Consider the following 9,026-nt stretch of genomic DNA (forward strand, 5'->3'; position numbering starts at 1 on the left):
TGACAATATGCATATCTGAAATCTATAAAACAGTTTAAGTTGCAACTAGCCAAGTTCCTCCCTCCTCATCCCACACTCAAGTGAATAGGACTCAACGTTACCTAAATAATGAGGATCTGTTGTAGAATTACACTTCAACTTAATATAGACTCATTTATATATGACCATCTCTGTGGCATCTGATAACCTTACAAGGACTCTACACAGAAAACAAGGACTTTACACAGAGACATCAATTGAAATATTTGACCCAGATAAAGTTGATTAATAGTGCCAAAAAACATATTTGCAGGGCAAGATACTTTTACAGAACATGCTTTGATAGTGTCATTCCACTTGTTACAACTCGCCAAGTTCAGAAGTGCATAGCGTCCTTACAGTCCTTCCTGCTCAGCTAGTGCTGACTGAAGATTTATTAATAAAACTGACAAACCCTACATCTAAAGGCTGTGTTGTTCAAGTTCATACTAGCTTTAAAAAGGCAACTCACTAATCTGATTCTGCTGGTCTTGGTTTGCAAAATGCCCATCAAAACCAGCAAGTGTTGTTTAGAAAGATTGCAGGATTGGGTTCATGTATACATAATTCTTATAGCTATTGGCAGGGTATTTGCTTGAGCCAACATTAAGATTTTGCAATAATATTCCTTATATTCATGCATGGCACTGCCAAGGAAAAACAAAATCTTGTGTGTGTATATATACACACCACTGTTATTAACAGACCTTGCCCCTGCTAGATTCTTAGTAGTAATTGTGTACATAAACGCATTTTCCCATAAATAAATTTCATGCAAAATCTTCATGCAAAGGGTTATTTTCATATTGCATTTTTGGAAGGGTACATGCAGAAAAAAATGTTGGAATGCACTGTAGTTCTGATTATCTACCCTTATATTTGCCTGCACAAGACATCCCAATGGCTAGGGTGCTGAACATATGGCTTGAATTGTTTTAATTTGCCCTTTCACAAAAAATAGAATGTTTTGATCAGGTATTCATTACATTTTTTGCTATATCCTCTCCACACTGTTCAATGGTCACTATCTGAATGCACAATAAGGTGCCAATGCAGACTTTGCCCAAGTGAATGAAATTCAAAATTAAAGAGGCTCGATATTCTAACAGTAACATCTCTAGCATAAAAATGCTTAGCTACTGATTAATAATATATCCATAATACACCAAAGCTTCAGTTTATGAGATCTACTACATGCTAATAGTGTACTGACAATATTTTACATAAACATCAGAGCGAAGTAGACCTGTTCAATAGGTACTTTCACAATAATAGGCTATGCAGTCTTCTTTTTAGGTATGGCCGTAGGGGCTGATTCAGCAAGGTGCTGAACACTCTAAAATCCCAATGAGTTCTTACACTGTAAAGTACAGAGTAAATAAGCATCTACTGAAATTGCATTACTGTCATTAGTGGGGGGGAAATCAGTGATAACTGATGAACAAATACTTTCAAGAAACTGATCATGGAATCAACATCTAGTCAGACAACTTTAATTACAACACTTCCTATTATGCTACATGTTTCAAAGACTGTTAGCAGTTCATCTGAAAACAATCAGAGTAGAAAAGCAACCCCAGCTGCCACTTTGCATGTGAGAAATCAGATACAAAGCCAGTAATATCTGTCAGAATATATTCAGGGAGATTATGAAACAAACTGAAGGATGATCTAAATACTATACCAACAACAGTATCAAAAGGAAGTCACACCTAGCTCAAAGTTTGAGGCTGCCATTCACAATCCTTTGGTTTCCAGACATTCTATTTTCCCCCATTTGCAAATGTTGAATATCCAGAAATAAGCAATGGAAGAAGTCTAAATGTGACTTAAGTCCTCCACAGCCCTCTCCATTCTCTCACCCCACAAAACTGAGCATACATTAAAGACAAGGACAGCGTTACAGCTCAAGCATCTTCTCAATGACAAGTTTATATTCTTAGATGGAGCAGCACAGCCAACAGGATGTGCACTGAATAGGCTGCCGATGCACATCTTGGGTACGCTGCTTTGGTCTTCAGCTGCACAAGACAGAAACCAACATAGAGGCAAGCCTGGGTTATTGCTAGAATAGAACTCATGTATTTCACATTTGTTTTTTAAAATCTGTTTGACTAAAACTCAACCTTTCCTTTCAAAATGAGAAGCAGTTCCTACAAGGACTAGAGAAAATAGTTGAAAGGATGACACAGGGCTCTTCTTTACTGTATATTATACACAGTATTAATTTTAACCTTGACATAATGCACAGGCCCCATGGACTAACACATATTTATTGCTTATACAGCACTTTCAATCACAGATCTGAAACAACTCAAAGGCGGGTAAGTTGTAGTATCCTCTCATTTTAAGATACAAATTTTAGATGATTTGCCCAAGAAGCTGACACTAGAATCCACTAGATCCTTTTTCTCATCCCTCAAAAGCCCAGCTGCCCTTTCAGCAGCTTGTGGTACATTGTCAGTCACTTTGAACTAACTGTCTCTATACAAAAAACCTACATTTGTAATACTGAACGCATATACTTTTTATGCTAAAAAGTGCCAAGAGATCCAAAGAGTACTGGTATCACCAGCAAATTTGCAAGGGAGAGAAGAAAAGGGAAGAGCACTGAACGGGGAGAAAGAAGCAGAGAGAACTAAAACCATTGCATTCTTTTCTACGTTGTCTTTGCTCACCACATCCCCAGCTACCTTTACTTTATATTTGACAGTCTTCTCCCACTGATGAAGGTCCCACCTATACAAAGATGTATTAAAAGTTCAGCCAGCCATTTAGTATATGGCTTTAGACAAGCTAAACGCAGAGCTACTAAGCATTAAAGTGCTGTCTTTGGACAAAGTTTAATATGCTTACAATAACCTCTTAATTGCTAAATGCTTCCATATCTTTCTAAGTAGATGTGCTAGTAACAGTCTTGTCATGTCATGACATACCAGGTACATATAATACAAATGTACATCTCTTGGATGTTCTGCAATATCCAAAAGATGTAGAAGTCCCCGCCCCTCAATATTTCAAAGAACAGTCAGACGCCACTTATGACATACTTGGAAAAAAGGTGTAAGTATTCGTTTGTTTAAAGAACATTCCTGAGCAATGCATGCAGTTTCATGGAAAATAGTGATAACTAAGTTTCTCCTGCTGTATATACTTAAAAACAAAAATTCATCTGCCTGAATATTTGTAGGTTTTCCCTATATAGCTGCAAATTTAAGCCAGACTACACCAACTGAGTAATTGAAAAACCTTACTAACTCAGATCTATTTTAACTGTTTATCTAGATATCCACTCTGCTTCTTCATAAATCAGATCAGAGGAAAATACGCCCCTTGTAACAAAAGGGTTAGAATATTCACCATTGTGTCTCCATGCTTAACTCATGCTGTCTTTTGACAGCACAAGTGGCTGGCAACAAAACACTGGCAAAATATAGCAGGTAATGGGGGCTAAATTAGGGTCAGAAGCACAGCCTGAGCTTTAAACACTTCTGCTTTAGTCAGTCCACATCACACCTTTAGGAGTTATTAAAACTACTTAAGTTCCACATGAACAGGTGCTGGCATAATACAAAGAGCTATTCACAGGCTCTCTTCTATGCTAGACTGCACCTGCAGTAATGAAGCACACAAAGAAAAGGCTACTCTTGACCAAGTATGTGGAAAACAGCTAGCATAAAAATTCCCAAATATTATCTCCAGAGACCATGCAGCATTCCAGATCCAACGTCAGTCGTGTAAATTTCTACACACCTACTCAACTAGGATGATTAAATGTACTCACTCATCAAAATTATGTGTTTCTTTATAGGACCATCCTAAGGGTGGCATATTTTTATGATAGCTTGTGCAAGACTGGGTTACTCAAACAGTGCTCCAGCAGCAAAAACCTGTTTTTTACCCAGCCCTGATCAATGAAACAAATATCAGCTTGCAATTTGCGCCTTTATTCCTTCCTCCAGAAAAGTTCTCCCTTCTCCTCCTCCTCCTGGACCTGGAATTTCAAAATCTCCATCCTGAAATGTAAAGTCCCTTCTACTAAGCAACATGAGAAAGAGAATAATACAAAACAGTTGTATTTGCTTTGCAGAGAAGCCAAAGTGAGCATGAAAGCAAGAGTGTAAAACTCTGATGCAGAGAGCTGAAGAAGTGGTAGCAGCAGCGTTTGACTGGAAACAGCTCGAACCAAGGGTGTCAGGGTAAAGCAAATATGTCTCCTTTCTGCAGCAGTCTCGGAGTGTCTGACTGCCCAGTTGGCTGTTTCTTCTGTTGTCTCTCAAGGGAGTTTGGAGACAGTCATGCCTATGAGAACTGGCAGTAGTGGGCAAAGGCTACCATCATCCCCAGCTTTTACTCTCTGCACCAGAGCAAGCGCTTGCTGATGCCGGACCCGAACCCATCTGTCTCTGTGCTAGTGGGGAAACCTGACAATTATTCGATTAGGAGTCCGAGGAACAGGGAGCGGGATGGAAGAAAGAGATTAGGAGACTGCACGGACCCGGCGCTGCCCCCGAGGGCAGAGGTGTCCCAGGAACCCACGTGACCCCCGAGGCAAGGCAGGGGACAACTAGCCAGAGCCCCCCACCACGGAAGGGGGGTCCAGAGCCAGCAACGCCACACGAGCCCTCAGGCTCCCGCGCCCCACCTGTCAGGAGGAAGCTGGGCCCGCAGCCCCGAGAGGAGGCAGAAGGGGACCCGGAGCCGGCACAGGCCCCCACGCCGCGGCCAACCCAGGGGACAGAAGCCAACCCATACGCCGGGGAGAGGAGACCGAGATTCCTCCCGTCCCGGAGGCGGGGGCAGCAGCCCAGCCCGGAGATGGCCCCCGCCGGGTCCCGGCTGTCAGGCCGCCCCGCCCAGCAGGCCCCAGCAGCGCGGCTCCCACCTGTGCGGGGCGGCGGGCGCGGGCCTCCCTCGGCGCAGCAGCTCCTGTCCGTGTCCCCGGCCCGGGCGGAACCACAGCGCGACTCCAGGGGCTCTGACCGGGAACAGGCGGCGACCGCGCGGCCGCACCAAACCCCGCCCCCTACGGCCCACGAGAACCCTAGGGGGCGGGGACAGACGCTGCCCAATCACAGCGCTCGGCCTGCCCCCCCTCCAGGAGGCGGGCCAGGATCAGACCTCCGTCCAATCACAGCGCGCCGCCAGGCTCCGGGGCGCGGGGCTAGAATAGAAAGCGGGGCCGCTGCCTACCGCTCGCGCTCAGCTGCTGCTCAGTCAGTCAGTCACCAACGGGCACCAACGGCACCAACGGGCACGCGACACCCCCCCCCCCAAGCCGCCGCCCCCAGCCCACCAACGGCCACACAGACTCCCCGAGCGCGGTGAGGGAAAGCAACGCCCGGTGCCTGCACAGCCCTCAAGGCGCGGGGCGCCCCCCTCCCCCCGGACCATCACCTCCGAGATGGCGGGAGAGAAGGGCGCTCCCCGACGGACCGACCGACCTCAGCCCAGGCAAGGGAGCGGGGACCCTAGATCGACCGACCCAGGTTAGCCGGTGCCCGCAGCCGCCTCTCCTCAGGCCCGGGGCAGCTGGCAACCCCGAGCGGGGGTAACCCCAGAGTCCTGTGCCCTGCCCGGCAGGGCCGCGGACCCAGGCCAGGTGACCCAGACTCCTCGCGGCCCTGGCTGCCCCCACCCAGCAGCGAGGAGACCACCGGCGGCTCCTACCTGGGCGGGCTGGGCGCATCAGGCGGGGGGGGGGGAGGTGACAGCGCCTGCCTCGCTCCGTCCCCGGCCGGGCCGAGGCGGCACCACAGCGCCGGGAGGGGGGAGGAGGGGAGACTGTGAGCAAGGGGACCCCGCCCCCACTTCCCGCGAGAACCCGACAGAGGGCGGGGACAAATCGCCCAATCACAGCGCTCCGCGACGAGGGCGGGGACAAATCGCCCAATCACAGCGCTCCGCCTGCCATGAGGGCGGGCCAGGAGCGGAACTCTGTCCAATCCCAGCGCGCCGTCGGGCCCGGAGTGGAAGGCCGGGGCGGGCAGCTTTATTTAGGCTTGGGAGGGCGCACAGGACAGACAGCGGGCAGCCTTCGCGCCTGGCTGAGGGGGACCTCGCGCCGCGAGGGGCAGGGCCCGGCCCGGCCCTCACGGCCAAGCCGCTCCGTACAGCCTAGCACCCCCTTCCCCCCCCCCCCCCCGGCGGCACCCTGCGCCCCGGGCTTCTGCACCCCCTCACGCTTCTTCCTGCAGAGCCCCCCACCCACCCACACGAGCGGCGCCCCCGTCCCCGCCCCGCAGCCCCCCTCAGTTCCCGGAAGTGGGGGAGGGGCAGCACTTGACCAGCCTGGTGACGGCTAGTCCTGTGCTGGGCGCGGTAGCAGCATGGCAGGACCTCAGCCTTCTCCCTCCACAGGGCCCGCGGCTGGAACCCGAGGGCTCGGCCTCCTGCCCGGCCTGGAGATGCCCCGGGGCGAGAGGGGGGAAAGGTGATGTTCTCGAGGGGAGCGCTCCGGGCACCGTCTTTAAGGAAGTGCCGGTGGCCCCCATGGCCTTTGTGCTCTCTTTGTTTCCTTCTCAAAGCGGCCCTTGCGTTGGGCACCTGCTCTGTCTCTGAGTCTCTTAGCTGAGGGCTCAGATATTCGCACCCTGCTCCTAATTCCAGGAGCCTGGGTTGCTGCTCCCAGGCTCTCCCCCCGCATATCAGGGGGTGGGGAATGGCCAGCCATGTTAGGGAGGCCCCAACCATGCCTCCCCCCACTGGTGGAGCCTGGGCTTCATCATCTGTCCACTTTTCATTCAGTGAGGACATCACCAATCTGCCTGCCCTGTAGAACCTGGACCTGAGGTGATGACCACTTCCTCATGCAGCTTCCAGCTAATCCAGGAGGTATGAAAAAAACTATCCTAAGAGCATCTACTGCTTCATTCAGCAGCCTTAGGGAGTCACTGGTCCGTTTTCTAAACCACAGTATATGGGCACATTCTCCTTCAATCATTTAGAATGGGACTTTTAAATTTCAGATATCTTGGAGGGGAAAACCTGAACCTGTGTCCCATTAACACAAGTGGAGTATGATCTCCATTGAACACCTGCCTTTTCTCTTTTTAAATCAGCATAAAGACTAATGTGGATGTTTGTGTAAGCACTGTGATTGCTTGGAGACCAGTGACTCCACATTCACAGGCTGGCTTCAACACTTTAGCAGCATGGCTGTGTGTGGGAGTTAAAAACATGTAGCCTGACATTTCTCCTCGCTGCATCCACAAAACAATTTGGGAGTACTGGAAGCTAATAGCTGGTGGGTAACCACTGTAGCCAAAAACAAATTAATGTAGTTTTCTTCTCCATGTCTTGAGTCATGCTTCTTGCCTACATACTACTGCTAACAGGAATCACAAAAAGCTGCCCTCCAAGCTGAATGAGTAGGCATAGTGCTAAACTTGTCTCATCTAACAGTTATTGATTGAATATTTCACATTGAATCTCAATTTTGTAAGTCCAAAAATTAAACTAATTAATCTTTTTAAAAGAGATTTTTTTTTATAGCCATGCTCTTGTTGCTCCAGGTTTCTCTGGTTTTAGGAAGAATTCAGTACTATAAGATTTTTTTGGAAAACCCACTCTGCACATTTAAAATTCTAAAAGTTAAAGAAGCTAAATTACTCCTACAATGTAGCACTTTGAAAACACCATGTGCCAGCTCTTAAATTGGTGTAGTCTGTGCATCTTATTAAAAGTAGCTACTCAGACCACACCCTGTAAGGATCTGGTCCCATGTATTTTTCAGAAATATTGCTGTTTTAAAGTCAAACCTAACCTCCCTTTCAGAGAGCAGGTATCTTTTCAATTCACTTGAGCTGCAGGGCTTCTGGTCACAGCCATAGGAACCTTCAGAGTCTACGCAAACATCAGAATTCCATGCTTCCATACACTTTGTACATGTGCTAATTATTTTGTCAAGAGGAATAATAGGAAAAATAGAGAGATTCATAATTACAGATGCTGGGATTTAACAGCCTCATTTTTCTTCCTTCTCTATCTTAATAGCCCTAAAAAAAGAAAAGAAAAAATCATTGAAACAAAATCTGAGATGCTTTCTATATGTTTAATTCATGTTCATCACAGTTTGATTAGTATACGTATATTCTTAGCTAGTATGCTGTGAAAATTGCAAAAAAAAAAATCTTTGCAAAATTTCTCAGTGCAAATCTGTTTAGTTCTGGGCTGCTTCATGGCCCACAGCTTTAGGTTTTCACACAATCAGTGCATTGAAACATGCACAATTCCACCACACTGCTTCAGTTCCTCTTTTAGGACACACTTCTGCAACCTTTTACTACCTGGCTAACAGTGCTTGCTACTGAGAAAGGTCCCACATAAAGTAATGGAATTATTTGTAGTAGTAAGCACTTCATCAGCCAAGTAGTAAGGCTCTTGGATTCCTTGTCCCAATCCATGATTAAATTCTTGGGGTCAGATCACTGGGTCTGGCCAACGCCATTATTCTAATAAGGGCCTGTCCACTGCCCAAGACAAAGTGCAGCAAGCTGCTGCCATGCCCTGGTATGCTCTCTAATGCTACTGGGTGCCAGGAGCTGGTAATGTAGAGCCAGTTTTACACTATCTGGGGATTTCCTTATGCAAAGGAATACCCAGCTGCCCAATTAGGGACACTTTCAGACCTGTGCAAAGCAGTCGGAAGGGAGGTGGGAGGAAGCTGGGCACCTGGCCTTTATATTCTCACTGGCTTATTGTTTGGTCAGGCCTCTTCTGTAGTCAGTCCCAAAACCAGACCCTGGGCTTGATTCTCCTCTCACCATTTTTCTGATGGTGTTACACCAATGGTAATTCAGAATTTATGCTGATGGGGTGGGAAGGGAGTAAAATTGTGCCCCTTTAATCCAGCCTTACTTACATATTTCAGGTCCAGAATTCTTTCAGTTTTAGTGTAAACTTGCATTGCTACATTACAAATGTTGCCTGAACCACTTACACTCAACATTGCAATGCCTGAGCTAATCCTATCTTTAGGCACCCTGCCTTCGACTGGAATCCACAGC

At 47.6% G+C, this 9,026-nt stretch overlaps 1 protein-coding gene across 2 annotated transcripts in view; it reads right to left on the reverse strand.

Annotated features, from left to right (window-relative positions):
• Positions 1 to 5,252, reverse strand: part of GLCE (glucuronic acid epimerase) — a 113,736-nt gene extending 108,484 nt beyond the window's left edge. The window contains exon 1 of one of the 2 annotated variants that reach the window (XM_067555497.1): positions 4,904 to 5,252. The gene's annotated coding sequence lies outside the window, so the exon portion shown is untranslated. Of the gene's footprint in view, positions 1 to 1,730; positions 4,512 to 4,903 lie in introns of those variants that run through there. The other variant, XM_067555498.1, reaches the window with a different exon arrangement.
• Positions 5,253 to 9,026: the final 3,774 nt, after the last annotated feature.

This window comes from Emydura macquarii, unplaced genomic scaffold (genome assembly GCF_026122565.2).
Source record: "Emydura macquarii macquarii isolate MOO-44397 ecotype Brisbane River unplaced genomic scaffold, CSIRO-AGI_Emac_v2 contig_1644, whole genome shotgun sequence".
NCBI classification, from domain to species: domain Eukaryota; kingdom Metazoa; phylum Chordata; order Testudines; family Chelidae; genus Emydura; species Emydura macquarii.